Genomic DNA, 12,078 nt, shown 5'->3' on the forward strand with positions numbered 1-12,078 from the left:
TTTGCATATAAATTTCATTATTATGCCCTTTGTGACAAGATTGTAATGTGCAGTTTTATATGTCAGGGTCAGAGTCATCTTTGCAATACTAAGCCCTCTTGAGCCTTGAGTAAGATGCTGGACAATAGCAGAGAAGCATTAACATAGAATATACATGCAGATTACCATATCAGTCCCAAATATGGCCATATATAATTTAGTGAGAGCCTGTACTCTGTGGCTTGATATTTGCTTTGCAGCAGGTATTAATGTATTAACAGTAATTAAACATCTATCAGTCAAATTGCTGGTTAATAAAATAATAGCAATAGTAATAATAATCATTGGATAAGGAAGAAAAAAAACTTGCCCCAAAGTTAGACACTTATTAATGATCTTAGCAAAACATGAAGTCACAAATGGAAAATAGTTTCTTTATAAGTAATTGGGATAAACTGATCTCTTTATCTTATGATCGTCTGATGCTTTTCAATTAACTTATACTGTATAAGATTACTGTCTGCTGGACCCTGTATCTAAGCCTACCGTGTGGTAGGCTTATATACAGGGCCCGTCAGACAGGATCACACATGGGCCATGTATCTAAGCCTACCATGTGATTGGCTTAGATACAGGGCCCAGCAGACAGCATGCCTTGTGGTAGGCTTAGATACAAGATCCCACAGACAGTATCATACATGGGCCGTGTATCTAAGCCTAACACGTGTTACTAATCGTTTTTTGTGTGTTTTCTTACAGGTTCGGTCGTTGGACTACGTCAGATTCCAGGACTACTTCGATGATGGCTTTTTTTTATTATCAATAAAATGGTTAATGAGGGTTGTGTGGGTTTTTTTTTATTTCAATAAAATATTTTTTCTATGTCTTTGTGTTTTTTTTTGAAACTATATTACTACCGCCTTAGTAATGGCCGCCAGCTGATTGACAGCATCCATTGCTAAGGTGGGGCTTAGTGTTAGCCGATGCAGAGGTTAACACTAACCCCCATTATTACCCCGCTACCCACCGCCACCAGGGGTGCTGGGAAGAGCCGGGTACAATCCAGTACCTGACCATCTGTAGTGTTGGCCGGCCACCGGGGCGGCCGCAGGCTGGTAATATCAGGCTGGGAAAGGCCACAAACAGTGGCCCTTCCTCCCTGGTAATGCTAGGCTGCTGCTGCTTTATTGTATCTGGCTGGTTATGAAAAAAGGTACAACATAGCAGCAGTAGCCTAGCATTACCAGGGTGGGAAGGGCCACTGTTTTTGGCCTTCTTCAGCCTAATACTACCAGCCTGTGGCCGCCCCGGTGCCTGACCGTTACTACAGATGGTCGGGTACTGGTTCGTACCCGGCTCTTCCCAGTACCCCTGGAGGCGGTGGGTACCGGGGTAATAATGGGGGTTAGTGTTAGCCTCTGCACCTGCTAACATTAAGCCCCGCCTTAGTAATGTATGTTGTCAATCAGCCAGCATCCATTACTAAGGCAGTAATAATAAAGTTTAAAAAAATACAATGACATAGAAAAAATATTTTATTGAAATAAAAAAACACAACCCTCATTAACCATTTTATTGAGAATAAAAAAACTCTGTCATTGAAGTAGTCCTCGTATCCGACGTAGTCCAACAACCAAATTTATAAAAGAACACAAACACACAAAAATAATTAGTAAAATTATTATTCTTACCTTTCCTGGGTCCAGCGCTGGAGCCGCAATGTCAGCGAGCTTAGCCCTGTATCTAATCATGTGTGATACTGTCTGCTGAGCCAATGTATCTAATCCGATCATGTGTGATACGGTCTGCTGAGCAACTGTATCTAATCCAATCATGTGTGCTATTGTCTGCTGAGCTACTGTATCTAATCCTATCATGTGTAATACTGTCTGCTGAGCCAATGTATCTAATCCTATCATGTGTGATACTGTCTGCTGAGCTGTGTATCTAATCCCATCATGTGTGAAACTGCCTGCTGGGCCTTATATCTAATCCTATCATGTGTGATACTGTCTGCTGGGCCTTATATCTAATCCTATCATGTGTGAAACTGTCTGCTGAGCCACTGTATTTAATCCTATCATGTGTGATACTGTCTGCTGAGCTGTGTATCTAATCCCATCATGTGTAAAACTGTCTGCTGGGCCTTATATCTAATCCTATCATGTGTGATACTGTCTGCTGAGCCAGTGTATCTAATCCTATCATGTGTGATACTATCTGCTGAGCTGTGTATCTAATCTTATCATGTGTGATACTGTCTTCTGAGCTGTGTATCTAATCCTATCATGTGTGATACTGTCTGCTGGGCCTTATATCTAATCCTATCATGTGTGATACTGTCTGCTGAGCCACTGTATCTAATCCTATCATGTGATACTGTCTGTTGGGCCACTGTATCTAATCCTATCATGTGTGATACTGTCTGCTGAGCTAATGTATCTAATCATATCCCTAGTTTATAGGGTCGTAGTGCTATAGATATGCTATGCTGTCTCCTATACACACACAAATTTTTTGGGGGCGGACGCATATGTATTGGGGCTATTTCCCCTGACATTTTAAGTCCTTAGTGACGCCCCTGGCTGCTAGTGCTGCATTGTTCGGTCACTTAGGAGACCCAGCGATGCAGCTGAAAGCTGCGGACCGTCGGCCATGAAAGGTTGCGGGGGGTGGGGGGCCAATAAGAACTTTTGCATCGGGGCCCATGAGCCTTTAGCTACGCCCCTGTATTGGGGGCAAGTAGAGTGAGTAAATTAGTTGGTGCTGGAAAACTGAAGTGCGTGCATTTATTGCCTGTCTAATGGCCTCTTTCTGATATACAATACAGTGCTACATTTTTTATGCTGCACTCTACCTGTGCCAGGAGGAACTGCTCATTTATATACCAGGTGAGGGTGGCTTCATTCTATTATTACTGAACTGCACATAAGACCCTGAAGAGGCTCCTGTCCCTAACATAGAGAGGGATTCACCAGCTTTCAGTAGCTCTATCAGACTTTTATGCGTAAGGACTTGTTTCATCTATATTAGTTATCTGTATTGTTCTTTAATGCTCTTTTTTTATTTTAGTTTGACATTTTATTGGCTTTGGAACCTATTACTACTTTTACATAGAGTCATAGTCTAAAAGTTACAATATTCTAATGTTACAATGGTCATGCCGGTATGAATAAATATTGTAACATGGGGCAGCACTGTACAGTATATGGAAGTACTATATGGTTTTTATGCCATATAGATTTAATTTACCAGTTTTTCTTGGACTTTCCTGTGGCTATAATAGCTGACGAACCTAAAATTGGTTGACAGTATAAAAATCTTAATTGAATACCTTACATATGAATCATTTTAAAATGTAGCTCAATTTCCTTTTTGTTTTGTTTTTGTCTTTCCTTATTCTTCCTCTGGCATCTTGTAATGTAATGGAAGAATCATATTAAGATTTTTGCCTTTTTAAAATTTACCCAACACTTCTCTGAAAACGAGCAGCTTTGTTGTGGTAACAAATGAAGGTTTTTAAAAGATTGATGTAATTGTCCACAACAAAGCTTGACACTCCCCAGTGAATATCTCCGTCATTTGGGAGCTTCTGCCGGGCTGTAATTAGTAACTGTTCAAATAACTTTTAAACCAGAAGCCAAAGTTTTCTTAAAAGTGAGGTCACTAAAATTGCCTGCAGACAGACAAAGAAACTGACTTTTCCACAGGGTGTGCTTGTACAATAATAAACATTGTACAAGCATTTATTATTAACAATAGATTTTTTTATTTTTTATTTTTTGTATAAAGAATCCAAACTGAAGTTTGATTGAATTATTTATTACATAATATTTTAGCTCATTTTAGATAATAGTGTACTGTTTTTGTTTGTTTTTTTAATCTGGTAAAAAAACATATTCTGAATGAACTAGTACAAACTGATTTAGGGTTCATACACATAGCTGTAATACTATTTTGAAAATGCAGTGAAAGCGTCCATAAATTGACCAGCGGTGCGGATTTTAAATCTGCAGCATGTCAATTTATGCTGCGTTTTCTTTGCTTTTCTGTTGCAGGTTTTCCCTATTAAATTCAATGGGGATTTAAAACCTGCAACAAATAGCCAAGTGTTGCGACTTTTTCAGCGGAAATGCTGGGATTCCACCACAAAAATTGCAACTCTGATGAAAAACGAAAAACTTAATTTGGTTTAAAATGAATAAATAAGCTTATACTCACCACCCAGGCGTTACATAGTTACATAGTTACATAGTTAGTACGGCTGAAAAAAGACACATGTCCATCAAGTTCAACCAAGGGAAGGGAAAAGGGAAGGAAAAATTTCTACCCATAGGAGCTAATATTTTTTTGTTCTAGGAAATTATCTAACCCTTTTTTAAAGCCATCTACTGTCCCTGCTGTGACCAGCTCCTGCGGTAGGCTATTCCATAGATTCACAGTTCTCACAGTAAAGAAGGCTTGTCGCCTCTGCAGCTTGAACCTTTTTTTCTCCAGACGGAGGGAGTGCCCCCTTGTTTTTTGAGCGGGTTTTACAAGGAACAGGATATCACCATATTTTTTGTATGTGCCATTAATATATTTATATAAGTTAATCATGTCCCCCCTTAGTCGTCTTTTTTCAAGGCTAAATAGGTTTAATTCTTTCAATCTTTCCTCATAACTTAAATTCTCCATGCCCCTTATTAGCTTCGTTGCTCTTCTTTGTATTTTTTCCAACTCCAGGGCATCCTTTCTATGAACTGGAGCCCAGAACTGAACTGCATATTCTAGATGAGGCCTCACTAATGCTTTGTAAAGTGGCATTATTACATCCCTGTCCCGCGAGTCCATGCCTCTTTTAATACACGACAATATCCTGCTGGCCTTTGAAGCAGCTGATTGACACTGCATGCTGTTATTGAGTTTATGATTTACAAGTACACCCAGATCCTTCTCAACAAGTGAATCCGCCAGTGTAGCGCCCCCTAGGACATATGATGCATGCAGGTTGTTGGTACCAAGATGCATAACTTTACATTTATCTACATTAAACTTCATTTGCCAAGTGGACGCCCAAACACTTAGTTTGTTTAAATCTGCCTGTAATTCATGAACATCTTCCATAGTCTGAACTATATTACATAGCTTGGTGTCATCTGCAAAAATAGAAATAGTGCTATTAATCCCATCCTCTATATCATTAATAAATAAGTTGAATAATAGTGGTCCCAGCACTGAACCCTGGGGTACACCACTTATAACCGGGGACCATTCAGAGTAGGAATCATTGACCACAACTCTCTGGATACGGTCCTTGAGCCAATTCTCAATCCAATTACAAACTATATTTTCTAAACCTATAGTCCTTAATTTACCCATTAGGCGTCTATGGGGGACAGTGTCAAATGCCTTTGCAAAGTCCAAAAACACTAAATCCACAGCGGCCCCTCTGTCTAGACTTCTGCTCACCTCTTCATAAAAACAGATTAGGTTAGTTTGACAACTTCTGTCCTTAGTAAAACCGTGCTGGCTGTCACTTATAATGCTATTTATTGTCACATAATCCTGTATATAGTCCCTCAATAGCCCCTCAAACATTTTCCCCACGATGGATGTTAAGCTTACTGGTCTATAATTACCCGGGGAAGACCTAGAGCCCTTTTTGAAAATAGGCACCACATTTGCCCTGCGCCAGTCCCTTGGCACTATACCAGTCACTAGAGATTCTCTGAATATTATGAAAAGGGGGACAGAAATAACTGAACTAAGCTCTTTAAGAATTCTAGGGTGTAACCCATCTGGTCCTGGGGCCTTGTGCACATTTATTTTATTTAATTTAGCTTGGACCATCTCTACATTCATCCAATTCAGTATATCAGCCGATATATTAACAGCACTGGCACCGGCTACATCAGCTGCTCCTTCTTCTGTTGTATATACAGAGCTAAAGAACCCATTTAGTAACTCTGCCTTCTCTTGATCCCCTGTGATCAACTCCCCATTACCATTATCTAGGGGTCCTACATGTTCAGACCTTGGCTTTTTTGCATTTATATGCTTGAAGAATTTTTTAGGATTTGTTTTACTATCCTTGGCCACCTGCCTTTCATTTTGTATTTTTGCTAATTTTATTACATTTTTACAGATTTTATTAAGCTCTTTATATTTTACAAAGGCTGCAGATGTACCCTCAGATTTGTATTTTTTAAATGCCCTTTTTTTGTCATGTATTGCCCCTTTCACAGAAGGTGTAAGCCATGTGGGGTTTAATTTGAGTCGTTTATACTTATTACCTGTAGGAATAAATTTTGCACTATAATAACTCAAAGTAGATTTGAAAATCTCCCATTTATCATTTGTTCCATTATTTGACATTAGTTCTTCCCAGTCTATATCCTGAATTGCAGCCCTCATCCTGGGGAAATTGGCTTTCTTAAAATTAAATGTTTTTGCCCTCCCAGCCTGCGTTTGTTTTTTACAGTATAGGTAAAATGTAACTATATTGTGATCACTGTTACCGAGGTTTTCACGAACATTGACATTCCCAACAAGCTCTGCATTATTAGAAATGACCAGATCCAACAGAGCTTCACCTCTAGTCGGGTCTTCCACAAACTGGCCCATAAAATTTTCCTGCAACAGGTTGAGGAAATGTCTCCCCTTTGCAGTTGAAGCCGAACCATGACACCAATTAATATCCCGGAAATTAAAATCTCCCATTATCACTACAGTACCCGCCTGTGCAGCCCGCTCCATCTGTTTATATATCTGACCTTCCATCTCCTCAGTTATATTGGGGGGTCTATAGATTACACCAAAAGTAATTTTTTCAGTGTTTACCTCCCTTTCTAGTTCCACCCACAAGGTTTCAACCTCCTCACAGTCTTCACCCACTATTGTCTCTTTCACACTCGCCTTCATATCACTTCTCACATACAGACATACACCACCACCTTTCCTATTTGTCCTGTCTTTACGAAAAAGTGTAAAACCCTGTAGATTTACAGCCCAGTCATGTGAAGAGTCCAGCCATGTTTCAGCAACACCAACTATATCTATATTTTCTTCCAGTATCAAGGCCTCCAGCTCCCCCATTTTGCTTGCTAGACTTCTGGCATTTGTGAACATACACTTTAACTTGCCTGTCAGTTTTTCACTTTTATTATCAGAAATGTGATTTGACATTAATCGGTCCTTTTTATTTACACTGATGTTTTGTAACGAAAGGATCTCCTTATCTTGTTGTCTAGTCCTCTCCCCACATTCTGTATCTCCCCCCACCAATATAGTCTGACCCCTCTCTAACCTGGCTACCCCTTTTTTTTCTACATTGACCTCTCTCCTCAGCCCTAGTTTAAATACTCCGCCACCCCAGCTAGAATTCTCTCCCCCAGCACAGCGGACCCCCTTCCATTTAGGTGCAAATCATCTGCAGAATACAGTTTGTACCCCAATGAAAAGTCAGCCCAGTGCTCTAGGAACCCAAATCCTTCTCCTCTACACCAAGACTTCAGCCATGCATTTAACTCCCTAAGCTCCCGCTGTCTTTCCTGTGATGCGCATGGCACAGGCAGTATTCCTGAGAATACAACCTTGGAGGTCCTTCCCTTCAGCTTGTAGCCTAGTTCTTTAAAATTATTCTTAAGGCTCCTCCACCTACCATTTATTCTGTCGTTGGTACCGACATGGACCACGACAGCTGGATCATCACCAGCCCCTCCCAGCAATTTGTCCACCCGTTCCACCACATGCCGAACCCTGGCACCAGGGAGACAGCAAACCATTCGGTTGAGGTGGTCTTGGCGACAAATAATTCTATCCGTCTTCCTGATTATAGAATCCCCTACGACTATCAATTGTCTTGGCTTACCTGCATTACCATCCCGCCGACTACTAGCTGGGCTGTTCTCCCGGCTGTTAGGGAGATCAGTATCCACTAGGGCTGCCATTTCTGAGACTGACACCCTCGCATCATCACCCAACTTGGCAATTTTGCCTGGAATGTCAGAAACCGGATCGGCCTTCCTTGTCTTTGACCCCTTTCTACTGCCCCTAACTACATTAACCCAGCTACTTACCTGATCCTGCTCACCCATGTCTTCACCCTCCAGTTGTAACCCACTAACTGCATGCTCTGTGAGCAGCAAGCTCCGTTCAAAATTGTCTATCCTCCTCAGTGTTGCATTCTGCTCCTCCAGATCTCTAATACGAGCTTCCAGGTGAACAATATGCTCACATCTGCCACAGAGATATTCACCCTGGAACTCCGGCTCCAGTCGTGCATACATATGGCAAACTGTGCACTGAAGAAAACCTCCAATCTTGCTGTCCATTATCCCAGTTACAAAAAAAACAGCGAACAGGTGTTAAAAAAGATAAAGAAGTAGAAGAGCACTTACTTGGGTTTTAACTCCTCTTTTGAACTCCGGTTTTTGGAACTCCACTTAATATCCAAACCACTTGCTATTCAAGTCACAGAGCAGGCTCTACAGAGTAGTGAGGCCTGATTTATAGCACCTGGTTGCACCTAACCCCTCCCCCTTACTCAGCTACTCAGGAAACTGCAAGGGAAAAATTGTTACAAATTATGTCACTTTTGCAAACTTTGTAGCAAGCAAGCAATCAATACATATATCACATACAATGGCCCCCCACTTTGTCACACACAACACAGTAAATCAATCCGGTTTTTGGAACTCCACTTAATATCCAAACCACTTGCTATTCAAGTCACAGAGCAGGCTCTACAGAGTAGTGAGGCCTGATTTATAGCACCTGGTTGCACCTAACCCCTCCCCCTTACTCAGCTACTCAGGAAACTGCAAGGGAAAAATTGTTACAAATTATGTCACTTTTGCAAACTTTGTAGCAAGCAAGCAATCAATACATATATCACATACAATGGCCCCCCACTTTGTCACACACAACACAGTAAATCAATCCGGTTTTTGGAACTCCACTTAATATCCAAACCACTTGCTATTCAAGTCACAGAGCAGGCTCTACAGAGTAGTGAGGCCTGATTTATAGCACCTGGTTGCACCTAACCCCTCCCCCTTACTCAGCTACTCAGGAAACTGCAAGGGAAAAATTGTTACAAATTATGTCACTTTTGCAAACTTTGTAGCAAGCAAGCAATCAATACATATATCACATACAATGGCCCCCCACTTTGTCACACACAACACAGTAAATCAATCCGGTTTTTGGAACTCCACTTAATATCCAAACCACTTGCTATTCAAGTCACAGAGCAGGCTCTACAGAGTAGTGAGGCCTGATTTATAGCACCTGGTTGCACCTAACCCCTCCCCCTTACTCAGCTACTCAGGAAACTGCAAGGGAAAAATTGTTACAAATTATGTCACTTTTGCAAACTTTGTAGCAAGCAAGCAATCAATACATATATCACATACAATGGCCCCCCACTTTGTCACACACAACACAGTAAATCAATCCGGTTTTTGGAACTCCACTTAATATCCAAACCACTTGCTATTCAAGTCACAGAGCGTTGTTATAGCAACGCTTTCTTCTGTACTTCTTCCAGGCTGGCCTCCTGAAATGACATTACATCCCATGTGACTGCTGCAGCCAATCACAGGCTGCAGCGGTCACATGGACTGCAGCATCATCCCAGGAAGGCAGACTGCATGGACATCGGAGGGACACATCTCCAAGACGGCCCAGGCTAAGTATAAGCATTTATTTATCTTCAAGCTCTGCTATCCGCAGCGGAACTTCCGCCCAAAAAACTGCACCACAATGTACAGCATATCCAATCCATGGGCATGTATATAGGGGAGAAGGGAGGAATAGCTGTTAGTCGAACCAGAGTTCGGCAGACAGCTTTCTCAAGTGTATGGCCAGCTTGAGAACTACAGGGTGGGCCATTTATATGGATACACCTCAATAAAATGGGAATCTCTGGTGATATTAACTTCTTGTTTGTGGCACATTAGTATATGGGAGGGGGGAAACTTTTCAAGCTGGGTGTTGACCATGGCGGCCATTTTGAAGTTGGCCATTTTGTATCCAACTTTAGTTTTTTCAATGGGAAGAGGGTCATGTGACACATCAAACTTATCGAGAATTTCACAAGAAAAACAATGGTGTGCTTGGTTTTAACATTACTTTATTCTTTCATGAGTTATTTACAAGTTTCTGACCACTTATAAAATGTGTTCAAAGTGCTGCTCATTGTGTTGGATTGTCAATGCAACCCTCTTCTCCCACTCTTCACACACTGATAGCAACACCGCATAAGAAATGCTAGCACAGGCTTCCAGTATCCGTAGTTTCAGTTGCTGCACATCTCGTATCTTCACAGCATAGACAATTGCCTTCAGATGACCCCAAAGATAAAAGTCTAAGGGGGTCAGATCGGGAGACCTAGGGGGCCATTCAACTGGCCCACGACAACCAATCCACTTTCCAGGAAACTGTTCATCTAGGAATGCTCGGACCTGACAACCATAATGTGGTGGTGCACCATCTTGCTGGAAAAACTCAGGGAACGTGCCAGCTTCAGTGCATAAAGAGGGAAACACATAATCATGTAGCAATTTCAGATATCCCGTGGCCTTGAGGTTTCCATTGATGAAGAATGGCCCCACTATCTTTGTACCCCATATACCACACCATACCATCAATTTTTGTGTTCCAACAGTCTTGGAGGGATCTATCCAATGTGGGTTAGTGTCAGACCAATAGCGGTGGTTTTGTTTGTTAACTTCACCATTCACATAAAAGTTTGCCTCATCACTGAACAAAATGTTCTGTGTAAACTGAGGGTCCTGTTCCAATTTTTGTTTTGCCCATTCTGCAAATTTAGTGCGCCGATCTGGGTCATCCTCGTTGAGATTCTGCAGCAGCTGGAGTTTGTAAGGGTGCCATTTGTGAGTAGCTAATATCCGGCGAAGGGATGTTCGACTGATGCCACTCTCCAGTGACATGCGCGAGTGCTACGCTGTGGGCTCTTGCTGAATGAAGCTAGGACAGCCACTGATGTTTCTTCATTAGTGACAGTTTTCATGCGTCCACATTTGGGCAAATCCAACACTGAACCAGTTTCACGAAACTTGGCAAGCAGTTTGCAAACTGTAGCATGGGAGATGGGTGGTCTCGTAGGGTGTCTTGCATTGAAATCTGCTGCAATGACCCGGGTACTGCGTTCACCAGACATCAACACAATTTCTATCCGCTCCTCACGTGTTAACCTCTGCGACATGTCAATGGCTGTAAACAAAGAGAAGCTTGTAAATAACTCATGAAAGAATAAAGTAACGTTAAAACCAAGCACACCATTGTTTTTCTTGTGAAATTCTCGATAAGTTTGATGTGTCAAATGACCCTCTTCCCATTGAAAAAACTAAAGTTGGATACAAAATGGCCGACTTCAAAATGGCCGCCATGGTCAACACCCAGCTTGAAAAGTTTCCCCCCTCCCATATACTAATGTGCCACAAACAGGAAGTTAATATCACCAACCATTCCCATTTTATTTGGGTGTATCCATATAAATGGCCCACCCTGTATTATGTGAATTATAAGGTGTTTGAATAATAATAATTATTTGGTATGCAGTTTCTAGGGTAACTGGGGAATCCATAGGAGCCCCATTTCTAGCACCCTGTGGGGACATCAGTCACTAGCAGAGCTGATCTGGGTCTGCTAAGTCCCAGCAGCTCGGCCATGCCGGGTTGGCACCTAACAATCACATGATAGCTGGATCCAATAGCGACAGTGGCCATTTAGCAGTAGACCCTGCGATCTCACTGGAGCCATGTGGGGAAGCAACCACTACAAAAAGATTTGTGGCCTGTGTTTGACCCTAAGTGAAAATTGGTAAAGTGTATAAAATGTAGTTATTGTGCTTATGTCCTGCAGATGGAAAGAGGGTCATGTAGCTTTTTTTTGTTTGTAGTTTAAGTAGGTGTTTGCATCTTGCTGTCAATGCTGCCTACTTGCCCCACAAGACACAATACTATTCCAGTCTACATTCTACATTCTCTCTCCACACATTCACATTCTAAAAGACGGTTATACTTTAGTTTAAGTATATAAGCAAAGCATCTCTGTTCATGCACATACACACACCCAAACATATCTATCTAA

This window comes from Rhinoderma darwinii, chromosome 4 (genome assembly GCF_050947455.1).
Source record: "Rhinoderma darwinii isolate aRhiDar2 chromosome 4, aRhiDar2.hap1, whole genome shotgun sequence".
Lineage (NCBI taxonomy): Eukaryota > Metazoa > Chordata > Amphibia > Anura > Rhinodermatidae > Rhinoderma > Rhinoderma darwinii.